Source organism: Staurois parvus, unplaced genomic scaffold, assembly GCF_062004578.1.
Source record: "Staurois parvus isolate SC_StPar_1 unplaced genomic scaffold, SC_StPar_1.0 ptg000147l, whole genome shotgun sequence".
In the NCBI taxonomy this organism is placed as follows: Eukaryota; Metazoa; Chordata; class Amphibia; order Anura; family Ranidae; genus Staurois; species Staurois parvus.
The window spans coordinates 28,726,785-28,739,205 of record NW_028317943.1 but is presented as its reverse complement, the minus strand read 5'-3'; positions in this window follow the sequence as shown (position 1 = coordinate 28,739,205).

Genomic DNA, 12,421 nt, shown 5'->3' with positions numbered 1-12,421 from the left:
TCCCTGTACGGCCTCCCATTGCTGCTGTCTCCATCGCCACACTCTGCCATGTGCCACTTTCAGGTCTCCTCACACACTGCTGGTGTGTTCAATTTTTTGACATAGGGTGCTGGCAGATTACGGGCCTCCCATAGCTGCTGCCAGGCCCCTAATCTGCCATGGGCCCCTATACCACCTCCTCATGCGGCTGCCAGGTCCAGAGTCTCTCATGGGTCCCTGTACGGCCTCCCATTGCTGCTGTCTCCATCGCCACACTCTGCCATGTGCCACTTTCAGGTCTCCTCACACTATGGTGTGTTCAATTTTTTGACATAGGGTGCTGGCAGATTACGGGCCTCCCATAGCTGCTGCCAGGCCCCTAATCTGCCATGGGCCCCTGTACCGCCTCCTCATGCTGCTGCCGGGTCCACAGTGTCTCATGCCATGTGCCACTTTTAGGTCTCCTCACACTGCTGGTGTGTTGAATTTTTTGATATAGGGTGCTGGCAGATTACGGGACTCCTATAGCTGCTGCCAGGCCCCTAATCTGCCATGGGCCCCTATACCGCCTCCTCATGCTGCTGCCAGGTCCAGAGTCTTACATGGGTCCCTGTACGGCCTCCCATTGCTGCTGTCTCCATGGCCACACTCTGCCATGTGCCACTTTCAGGTCTCCTCACACTATGGTGTGTTCAATTTTTTGACATAGGGTGCTGGCAGATTACGGGCCTCCCATAGCTGCTGCCAGGCCCCTAATCTGCCATGGGCCCCTGTACCACCTCCTCATGCTGCTGCCAGGTCCACAGTGTCTCATGCCATGTGCCACTTTCAGGTCTCCTCACACTGCTGGTGTGTTCAATTTTTTGACATAGGGTGCTGGCAGATTACGGGCCTCCCATAGCTGCTGCCAGGCCCCTAATCTGCCATGGGCCCCTGTACCGCCTCCTCATGCTGCTGCCAGGTCCACAGTCTCTCATGGGTCCCTGTACGGCCTCCCATTGCTGCTATCTCCATCGCCACACTCTGCCATGTGCCACTTTCAGGTCTCCTCACACACTGCTGGTGTGTTCAATTTTGTGACATAGGGTGCTGGCAGATTACGGGCCTCCCATAGCTGCTGCCAGGCCCCTAATCTGCCATGGGCCCCTATACCGCCTCCTCATGCTGCTGCCAGGTCCAGAGTCTCTCATGGGTCCCTGTACGGCCTCCCATTGCTGCTGTCTCCATCGCCACACTCTGCCATGTGCCACTTTCAGGTCTCCTCACACTATGGTGTGTTCAATTTTTTGACATAGGGTGCTGGCAGATTACGGGCCTCCCATAGCTGCTGCCAGGCCCCTAATCTGCCATGGGCCCCTGTACCGCCTCCTCATGCTGCTGCCAGCTCCAGAGTCTCTCATGGGTCCCTGTACGGCCTCCCATTGCTGCTGTCTCCATCGCCACACTCTGCCATGTGCCACTTTCAGGTCTCCTCACACACTGCTGGTGTGTTCAATTTTTTGACATAGGGTGCTGGCAGATTACGGGCCTCCCAAAGCTGCTGCCAGGCCCCTAATCTTCCATGGGCCCCTGTACCGCCTCCTCATACTGCTGCCAGGTCCAGAGTCTCTCATGGGTCCCTGTACGGCCTCCCATTGCTGCTGTCTCCATCGCCACACTCTGCCATGTGCCACTTTCAGGTCTCCTCACACACTGCTGGTGTGTTCAATTTTTTGACATAGGGTGCTGGCAGATTACGGGCCTCCCATAGCTGCTGCCAGGCCCCTAATCTGCCATGGGCCCCTGTACCGCCTCCTCATGCTGCTGCCGGGTCCACAGTGTCTCATGCCATGTGCCACTTTTAGGTCTCCTCACACTGCTGGTGTGTTGAATTTTTTGACATAGGGTGCTGGCAGATTACGGGCCTCCTATAGCTGCTGCCAGGCCCCTAATCTGCCATGGGCCCCTATACCGCCTCCTCATGCTGCTGCCAGGTCCAGAGTCTCTCATGGGTCCCTGTACGGCCTCCCATTGCTGCTGTCTCCATCGCCACACTCTGCCATGTGCCACTTTCAGGTCTCCTCACACACTGCTGGTGTGTTCAATTTTTTGACATAGGGTGCTGGCAGATTACGGGCCACCCATAGCTGCTGCCAGGCCCCTAATCTGCCATGGGCCCCTGTACCGCCTCCTCATGCTGCTGCCAGGTCCACAGTGTCTCATGCCATGTGCCACTTTCAGGTCTCCTCACACTGCTGGTGTGTTGAATTTTTTGACATAGGGTGCTGGCAGATTACGGGCCTCCCATAGCTGCTGCCAGGCCCCTAATCTGCCATGGGCCCCTATACCGCCTCCTCATGCTGCTGCCAAGTCCAGAGTCTGTCATGGGTCCCTGTACGGCCTCCCATTGCTGCTGTCTCCATCGCCACACTCTGCCATGTGCCACTTTCAGGTCTCCTCACACACTGCTGGTGTGTTGAATTTTTTGACATAGGGTGCTGGCAGATTACGGGCCTCCCATAGCTGCTGCCAGGCCCCTAATCTGCCATGGGCCCCTATACCGCCTCCTCATGCTGCTGCCAAGTCCAGAGTCTGTCATGGGTCCCTGTACGGCCTCCCATTGCTGCTGTCTCCATTGCCACACTCTGCCATGTGCCACTTTCAGGTCTCCTCACACTGCTGGTGTGTTGAATTTTTTGACATTGGGTGCTGGCAGATTACGGGCCTCCCATAGCTGCTGCCAGGCCCCTAATCTGCCATGGGCCCCTGTACCGCCTCCTCATGCTGCTGCCAGGTCCACAGTGTCTCATGCCATGTGCCACTTTCAGGTCTCCTCACACTGCTGGTGTGTTCAATTTTTTGACATAGGGTGCTGGCAGATTACGGGCCTCCCATAGCTGCTGCCAGGCCCCTAATCTGCCATGGGCCCCTGTACCGCCTCCTCATGCTGCTGCCAGGTCCACAGTGTCTCATGCCATGTGCCACTTTCAGGTCTCCTCACACTGCTGGTGTGTTGAATTTTTTGACATAGGGTGCTGGCAGATTACGGGCCTCCCATAGCTGCTGCCAGGCCCCTAATCTGCCATGGGCCCCTGTACCACCTCCTCATGCTGCTGCCAGGTCCACAGTCTCTCATGGGTCCCTGTACGGCCTCCCATTGCTGCTGTCTCCATCGCCACACTCTGCCATGTGCCACTTTCAGGTCTCCTCACACACTGCTGGTGTGTTCAATTTTTTGACATAGGGTGCTGGCAGATTACGGGCCTCCCATAGCTGCTGCCAGGCCCCTAATCTGCCATGGGCCCCTATACCACCTCCTCATGCGGCTGCCAGGTCCAGAGTCTCTCATGGGTCCCTGTACGGCCTCCCATTGCTGCTGTCTCCATCGCCACACTCTGCCATGTGCCACTTTCAGGTCTCCTCACACTATGGTGTGTTCAATTTTTTGACATAGGGTGCTGGCAGATTACGGGCCTCCCATAGCTGCTGCCAGGCCCCTAATCTGCCATGGGCCCCTATACCGCCTCCTCATGCTGCTGCCAGGTCCAGAGTCTCTCATGGGTCCCTGTACGGCCTCCCATTGCTGCTGTCTCCATCGCCACACTCTGCCATGTGCCACTTTCAGGTCTCCTCACACACTGCTGGTGTGTTCAATTTTTTGACATAGGGTGCTGGCAGATTACGGGCCTCCCATAGCTGCTGCCAGGCCCCTAATCTGCCATGGGCCCCTGTACCGCCTCCTCATGCTGCTGCCAGGTCCACAGTGTCTCATGCCATGTGCCACTTTCAGGTCTCCTCACACTGCTGGTGTGTTGAAGTTTTTGACATAGGGTGCTGGCAGATTACGGGCCTCCCATAGCTGCTGCCAGGCCCCTAATCTGCCATGGGCCCCTGTACCGCCTCCTCATGCTGCTGCCAGCTCCAGAGTCTCTCATGGGTCCCTGTACGGCCTCCCATTGCTGCTGTCTCCATCGCCACACTCTGCCATGTGCCACTTTCAGGTCTCCTCACACACTGCTGGTGTGTTCAATTTTTTGACATAGGGTGCTGGCAGATTACGGGCCTCCCAAAGCTGCTGCCAGGCCCCTAATCTTCCATGGGCCCCTGTACCGCCTCCTCATACTGCTGCCAGGTCCAGAGTCTCTCATGGGTCCCTGTACGGCCTCCCATTGCTGCTGTCTCCATCGCCACACTCTGCCATGTGCCACTTTCAGGTCTCCTCACACACTGCTGGTGTGTTCAATTTTTTGACATAGGGTGCTGGCAGATTACGGGCCTCCCATAGCTGCTGCCAGGCCCCTAATCTGCCATGGGCCCCTGTACCGCCTCCTCATGCTGCTGCCGGGTCCACAGTGTCTCATGCCATGTGCCACTTTTAGGTCTCCTCACACTGCTGGTGTGTTGAATTTTTTGACATAGGGTGCTGGCAGATTACGGGCCTCCTATAGCTGCTGCCAGGCCCCTAATCTGCCATGGGCCCCTATACCGCCTCCTCATGCTGCTGCCAGGTCCAGAGTCTCTCATGGGTCCCTGTACGGCCTCCCATTGCTGCTGTCTCCATCGCCACACTCTGCCATGTGCCACTTTCAGGTCTCCTCACACACTGCTGGTGTGTTCAATTTTTTGACATAGGGTGCTGGCAGATTACGGGCCACCCATAGCTGCTGCCAGGCCCCTAATCTGCCATGGGCCCCTGTACCGCCTCCTCATGCTGCTGCCAGGTCCACAGTGTCTCATGCCATGTGCCACTTTCAGGTCTCCTCACACTGCTGGTGTGTTGAATTTTTTGACATAGGGTGCTGGCAGATTACGGGCCTCCCATAGCTGCTGCCAGGCCCCTAATCTGCCATGGGCCCCTATACCGCCTCCTCATGCTGCTGCCAAGTCCAGAGTCTGTCATGGGTCCCTGTACGGCCTCCCATTGCTGCTGTCTCCATCGCCACACTCTGCCATGTGCCACTTTCAGGTCTCCTCACACACTGCTGGTGTGTTGAATTTTTTGACATAGGGTGCTGGCAGATTACGGGCCTCCCATAGCTGCTTCCAGGCCCCTAATCTGCCATGGGCCCCTATACCGCCTCCTCATGCTGCTGCCAAGTCCAGAGTCTGTCATGGGTCCCTGTACGGCCTCCCATTGCTGCTGTCTCCATTGCCACACTCTGCCATGTGCCACTTTCAGGTCTCCTCACACTGCTGGTGTGTTGAATTTTTTGACATTGGGTGCTGGCAGATTACGGGCCTCCCATAGCTGCTGCCAGGCCCCTAATCTGCCATGGGCCCCTGTACCGCCTCCTCATGCTGCTGCCAGGTCCACAGTGTCTCATGCCATGTGCCACTTTCAGGTCTCCTCACACTGCTGGTGTGTTGAATTTTTTGACATAGGGTGCTGGCAGATTACGGGCCTCCCATAGCTGCTGCCAGGCCCCTAATCTGCCATGGGCCCCTGTACCGCCTCCTCATGCTGCTGCCAGGTCCACAGTGTCTCATGCCATGTGCCACTTTCAGGTCTCCTCACACTGCTGGTGTGTTGAATTTTTTGACATAGGGTGCTGGCAGATTACGGGCCTCCCATAGCTGCTGCCAGGCCCCTAATCTGCCATGGGCCCCTGTACCACCTCCTCATGCTGCTGCCAGGTCCACAGTCTCTCATGGGTCCCTGTACGGCCTCCCATTGCTGCTGTCTCCATCGCCACACTCTGCCATGTGCCACTTTCAGGTCTCCTCACACACTGCTGGTGTGTTCAATTTTTTGACATAGGGTGCTGGCAGATTACGGGCCTCCCATAGCTGCTGCCAGGCCCCTAATCTGCCATGGGCCCCTATACCACCTCCTCATGCGGCTGCCAGGTCCAGAGTCTCTCATGGGTCCCTGTACGGCCTCCCATTGCTGCTGTCTCCATCGCCACACTCTGCCATGTGCCACTTTCAGGTCTCCTCACACTATGGTGTGTTCAATTTTTTGACATAGGGTGCTGGCAGATTACGGGCCTCCCATAGCTGCTGCCAGGCCCCTAATCTGCCATGGGCCCCTATACCGCCTCCTCATGCTGCTGCCAGGTCCAGAGTCTCTCATGGGTCCCTGTACGGCCTCCCATTGCTGCTGTCTCCATCGCCACACTCTGCCATGTGCCACTTTCAGGTCTCCTCACACACTGCTGGTGTGTTCAATTTTTTGACATAGGGTGCTGGCAGATTACGGGCCTCCCATAGCTGCTGCCAGGCCCCTAATCTGCCATGGGCCCCTGTACCGCCTCCTCATGCTGCTGCCAGGTCCACAGTGTCTCATGCCATGTGCCACTTTCAGGTCTCCTCACACTGCTGGTGTGTTGAAGTTTTTGACATAGGGTGCTGGCAGATTACGGGCCTCCCATAGCTGCTGCCAGGCCCCTAATCTGCCATGGGCCCCTATACCGCCTCCTCATGCTGCTGCCAAGTCCAGAGTCTGTCATGGGTCCCTGTACGGCCTCCCATTGCTGCTGTCTCCATCGCCACACTCTGCCATGTGCCACTTTCAGGTCTCCTCACACACTGCTGGTGTGTTCAATTTTTTGACATAGGGTGCTGGCAGATTACGGGCCTCCCATAGCTGCTGCCAGGCCCCTAATCTGCCATGGGCCCCTGTACTGCCTCCTCATGCTGCTGCCAGGTCCACAGTGTCTCATGCCATGTGCCACTTTCAGGTCTCCTCACACTGCTGGTGTGTTGAATTTTTTGACATAGGGTGCTGGCAGATTACGGGCCTCCCATAGCTGCTGCCAGGCCCCTAATCTGCCATGGGCCCCTGTACCGCCTCCTCATGCTGCTGCCAGGTCCACAGTGTCTCATGCCATGTGCCACTTTCAGGTCTCCTCACACTGCTGGTGTGTTGAATTTTTTGACATAGGGTGCTGGCAGATTACGGGCCTCCCATAGCTGCTGCCAGGCCCCTAATCTGCCATGGGCCCCTATACCGCCTCCTCATGCTGCTGCCAAGTCCAGAGTCTGTCATGGGTCCCTGTACGGCCTCCCATTGCTGCTGTCTCCATCGCCACACTCTGCCATGTGCCACTTTCAGGTCTCCTCACACACTGCTGGTGTGTTCAATTTTTTGACATAGGGTGCTGGCAGATTACGGGCCTCCCATAGCTGCTGCCAGGCCCCTAATCTGCCATGGGCCCCTGTACTGCCTCCTCATGCTGCTGCCAGGTCCACAGTGTCTCATGCCATGTGCCACTTTCAGGTCTCCTCACACTGCTGGTGTGTTGAATTTTTTGACATAGGGTGCTGGCAGATTACGGGCCTCCCATAGCTGCTGCCAGGCCCCTAATCTGCCATGGGCCCCTATACCGCCTCCTCATGCTGCTGCCAAGTCCAGAGTCTGTCATGGGTCCCTGTACGGCCTCCCATTGCTGCTGTCTCCATCGCCACACTCTGCCATGTGCCACTTTCAGGTCTCCTCACACACTGCTGGTGTGTTCAATTTTTTGACATAGGGTGCTGGCAGATTACGGGCCTCCCATAGCTGCTGCCAGGCCCCTAATCTGCCATGGGCCCCTGTACTGCCTCCTCATGCTGCTGCCAGGTCCACAGTGTCTCATGCCATGTGCCACTTTCAGGTCTCCTCACACTGCTGGTGTGTTGAATTTTTTGACATAGGGTGCTGGCAGATTACGGGCCTCATATAGCTGCTGCCAGGCCCCTAATCTGCCATGGGCCCCTATACCGCCTCCTCATGCTGCTGCCAAGTCCAGAGTCTGTCATGGGTCCCTGTACGGCCTCCCATTGCTGCTGTCTCCATCGCCACACTCTGCCATGTTCCACTTTCAGGTCTCCTCACACACTTCTGGTGTGTTCAATTTTTTGACATAGGGTGCTGGCAGATTACGGGCCTCCCATAGCTGCTGCCAGGCCCCTAATCTGCCATGGGCCCCTGTACCGCCTCCTCATGCTGCTGCCAGGTCCACAGTGTCTCATGCCATGTGCCACTTTCAGGTCTCCTCACACTGCTGGTGTGTTGAATTTTTTGACATAGGGTGCTGGCAGATTACGGGCCTCCCATAGCTGCTGCCAGGCCCCTAATCTGCCATGGGCCCCTATACCGCCTCCTCATGCTGCTGCCAAGTCCAGAGTCTGTCATGGGTCCCTGTACGGCCTCCCATTGCTGCTGTCTCCATCGCCACACTCTGCCATGTGCCACTTTCAGGTCTCCTCACACACTGCTGGTGTGTTCAATTTTTTGACATAGGGTGCTGGCAGATTACGGGCCTCCCATAGCTGCTGCCAGGCCCCTAATCTGCCATGGGCCCCTATACCGCCTCCTCATGCTGCTGCCAAGTCCAGAGACTGTCATGGGTCCCTGTACGGCCTCCCATTGCTGCTGTCTCCATCGCCACACTCTGCCATGTGCCACTTTCAGGTCTCCTCACACTGCTGGTGTGTTGAATTTTTTGACATTGGGTGCTGGCAGATTACGGGCCTCCCATAGCTGCTGCCAGGCCCCTAATCTGCCATGGGCCCCTGTACCGCCTCCTCATGCTGCTGCCAGGTCCACAGTGTCTCATGCCATGTGCCACTTTCAGGTCTCCTCACACTGCTGATGTGTTGAATTTTTTGACATAGGGTGCTGGCAGATTACGGGCCTCCTATAGCTGCTTCCAGGCCCCTAATCTGCCATGGGCCCCTATACCGCCTCCTCATGCTGCTGCCAGGTCCAGAGTCTCTCATGGGTCCCTTTACGGCCTCCCATTGCTGCTGTCTCCATCGCCACACTCTGCCATGTGCCACTTTCAGGTCTCCTCACACACTGCTGGTGTGTTGAATTTTTTGACATAGGGTGCTGGCAGATTACGGGCCTCCCATAGCTTCTGCCAGGCCCCTAATCTGCCATGGGCCCCTATACCGCCTCCTCATGCTGCTGCCAGGTCCAGAGTCTCTCATGGGTCCCTGTACGGCCTCCCATTGCTGCTGTCTCCATCGCCACACTCTGCCATGTGCCACTTTCAGGTCTCCTCACACACTGCTGATGTGTTGAATTTTTTGACATAGGGTGCTGGCAGATTACGGGCCTCCCATTGCTGCTGCCAGTCCCGTAATCTGCCATGGGCCCCCATACCGACTCCTCATGCTGTGACGTTGCAACAAGGTGGAATTCAACCCTACATATGTTAGACCGCCTTTACGAACAGCAAAAGGCCATCACAGATTTCCTGATGTTAAAAGCGGATAAAGGTACTCCCTGTGTAACTTAGATGTCAGCCATTGGCAGCTCATGCGTGACACCTGCGCTTGCTCAGGCCCTTTGAGGAGGCCACGCTATTCGTGAGTCGGCAGGACTATGGGATGAACGACGTCATTCCTCTGTTGCACGTCCTGGAACAAATGCTGTTAACAATGGCTGGTCAGGGTGCGGTAGACGTGGCGCACAGATCTCAACGCCACATGACCCCTGTGGGGGCAGGACAGGAAGAAGAGGAGGAGGTAGAGGAGGACATTGGTGCTCAGGAATTATTGAGTGAAATGGGTGGTTTTTCCACTCAGCGGACAGGAGTGGAGGAGCAGGAGCATCTGGTAGAGGAGGAGGAAGAGGAGACAGAGGACCCAGACGCACCGTGGCAGTATGCTGTGGAGATGGAGGCAGGGAGTCCCTCGCATTCCTTGGCACAAATGGCCCATAGCATGCTCGCTTGCTTGCGTACCGACAGCCGAATAATAACCATCAGACAGAGGGATGACTTTTGGCTGTCCACCTTGTTGGACCCTCGCTACAGTTCAAAAATGGTGGCCTTTTTCACACCTGCTGAGAGGGAGGCCAAAATAACGTACTATAAAAACCACCTATGTAGTCAGCTGGTCTCTGCCTGTCTGCGCCAACGTCCTTCCTCAGACACTGTGGGCCCTGTGCGCTCGCGTTCCGCTGCCATGGCAGCAGGGGAGGGGTGGGGTGGTAGGAGCAGTGGCAGCTCCACCAGCAGCAGCTGCCTCAGTCTGCAGTCGATGATGAGTAGCTTTCTTCACCAGCGCAGTGAGGAAACTACTAACCAGCCGCAGCAGCAGCAGCAGCAGCAGCAGCAGCATCAGGTGGACCTGGAGCAGGACCTCAAACAACAGGCTTAGGCCTACTTGGACAGCACCCTGCCAACCGAGGTAGACAATCCCCTTGACTACTGGGCAACGAAACTTGACCTTTGGCCCCAACTAGCTGAATTTGCCCTTGAAAGGCTGTCATGCCCGGCCAGTAGCGTGGCATCGGAGCGCGTGTTTAGTGCGGCAGGAGGTATTGCAACTCCGCGGAGGACACGACTGTCCACCCAAAGTGTGGAGAGACTCACGTTTGTGAAAATGAATCAGGCGTGGATTAGTCTGGATTTCAAACCACCAGTTCCTGACACAACTGACTAAATCCGCCATGAATCATGCCCCAAACATGTGCCACTTTCAGGTCTCCTCACATTGCTGGTGTGTTCCATTTTTTGTCATAGGGTGCTGGCAGATTACGGGCCTCCCATAGCTGCTGCCAGGCCCCTAATCTGCCATGGGCCCCTATACCGCCTCCTCATGCTGCTGCCAAGTCCAGAGTCTCTCATGGGTCCCTGTACGGCCTCCCATTGCTGCTGTCTCCATCGCCACACTCTGCCATGTGCCACTTTCAGGTCTCCTCACACTGCTGGTGGGTTCCATTTTTTGTCATAGGGTGCTGGCAGATTACGGGCCTCCCATAGCTGCTGCCAGGCCCCTAATCTGCCATGGGCCCCTATACCGCCTCCTCATGCTGCTGCCAGGTCCAGAGTCTCTCATGGGTCCCTGTACGGCCTCCCATTGCTGCTGTCTCCATCGCCACACTCTGCCATGTGCCACTTTCAGGTCTCCTCACACTGCTGGTGGGTTCCATTTTTTGTCATAGGGTGCTGGCAGATTACGGGCCTCCCATAGCTGCTGCCAGGCCCCTAATCTGCCATGGGCCCCCGTACTGACTCCTCATGCTGCTGCCAGGCCCGTAATCTGTCATGGGCCCCTGTTGTCGCTTGTTGGCATATTCCGCTCGTTCAGATGCTCCTTCTCCTGCTACTCCTCTTCACGGATTCCGTCAGCAGTCTTTCTTGGAATCCGTTTCCAAGAGACAACAGTTTGCGAGCACGCACCCGACGGTGCAGAAGCTGAACGTCCTCCTGTCCAAGTTGCTGCTGCCAGGCTCGTAATCTGTCATGCGCCCCTGTACCGCCTCCTCATGCTGCTGCCAGGTCCAGAGTGTGTCATGGGTCCCTGTACGGCCTCCCATTGCTGCTGCCAGGCCCGTAATCTGCCATGGGCCCCCGTACCAACTCCTCATGCTGCTGCCAGGCCCGTAATCTGTCATGGGCCCCTGTACCGCCTCCTCATGCTGCTGCCAGGTCCAGAGTGTGTCATGGGTCCCTGTACGGCCTCCCATTGCTGCTGTCTCCATCGCCACACTCTGCCATGTGCCACTTTCAGGTCTCCTCACACTGCTGGTGGGTTCCATTTTTTGTCATAGGGTGCTGGCAGATTACGGGCCTCCCATAGCTGCTGCCAGGCCCCTAATCTGCCATGGGCCCCTATACCGCCTCCTCATGCTGCTGCCAGGTCCAGAGTCTCTCATGGGTCCCTGTACGGCCTCCCATTGCTGCTGTCTCTATCGCCACACTCTGCCATGTGTCACTTTCAGGTCTCCTCACACTGCTGGTGGGTTCCATTTTTTGTCATAGGGTGCTGGCAGATTACGGGCCTCCCATAGCTGCTGCCAGGCCCCTAATCTGCCATGGGCCCCCGTACCGACTCCTCATGCTGCTGCCAGGCCCGTAATCTGTCATGGGCCCCTGTTGTCGCTTGTTGGCATATTCCGCTCGTTCAGATGCTCCTTCTCCTGCTACTCCTCTTCACGGATTCCGTCAGCAGTCTTTCTTGGAATCCGTTTCCAAGAGACAACAGTTTGCGAGCACGCACCCGACGGTGCAGAAGCTGAACGTTCTCCTGTCCAAGTTGCTGCTGCCAGGCTCGTAATCTGTCATGCACCCCTGTACCGCCTCCTCATGCTGCTGCCAGGTCCAGAGTGTGTCATGGGTCCCTGTACGGCCTCCCATTGCTGCTGCCAGGCCCGTAATCTGCCATGGGCCCCCGTACCAACTCCTCATGCTGCTGCCAGGCCCGTAATCTGTCATGGGCCCCTGTACCGCCTCCTCATGCTGCTGCCAGGTCCAGAGTGTGTCATGGGTCCCTGTACGGCCTCCCATTGCTGCTGTCTCCATGGCCACACTCTGCCATGTGCCACTTTCAGGTCTCCTCACACTGCTGGTGGTTTCCATTTTTGTCATAGGGTGCTGTATGGCCTCCCATTGCTGCTGCCTCCACCGCCACACTGTGGCTCCACACTCTGGTTTTGGCCCCGTGACTGCCCAAATGAGTGAAGTGTGCGGTGATTCTAAGATCGACGGCACTCATCTGCATGTCATACTGACTGTCAGTATTATTT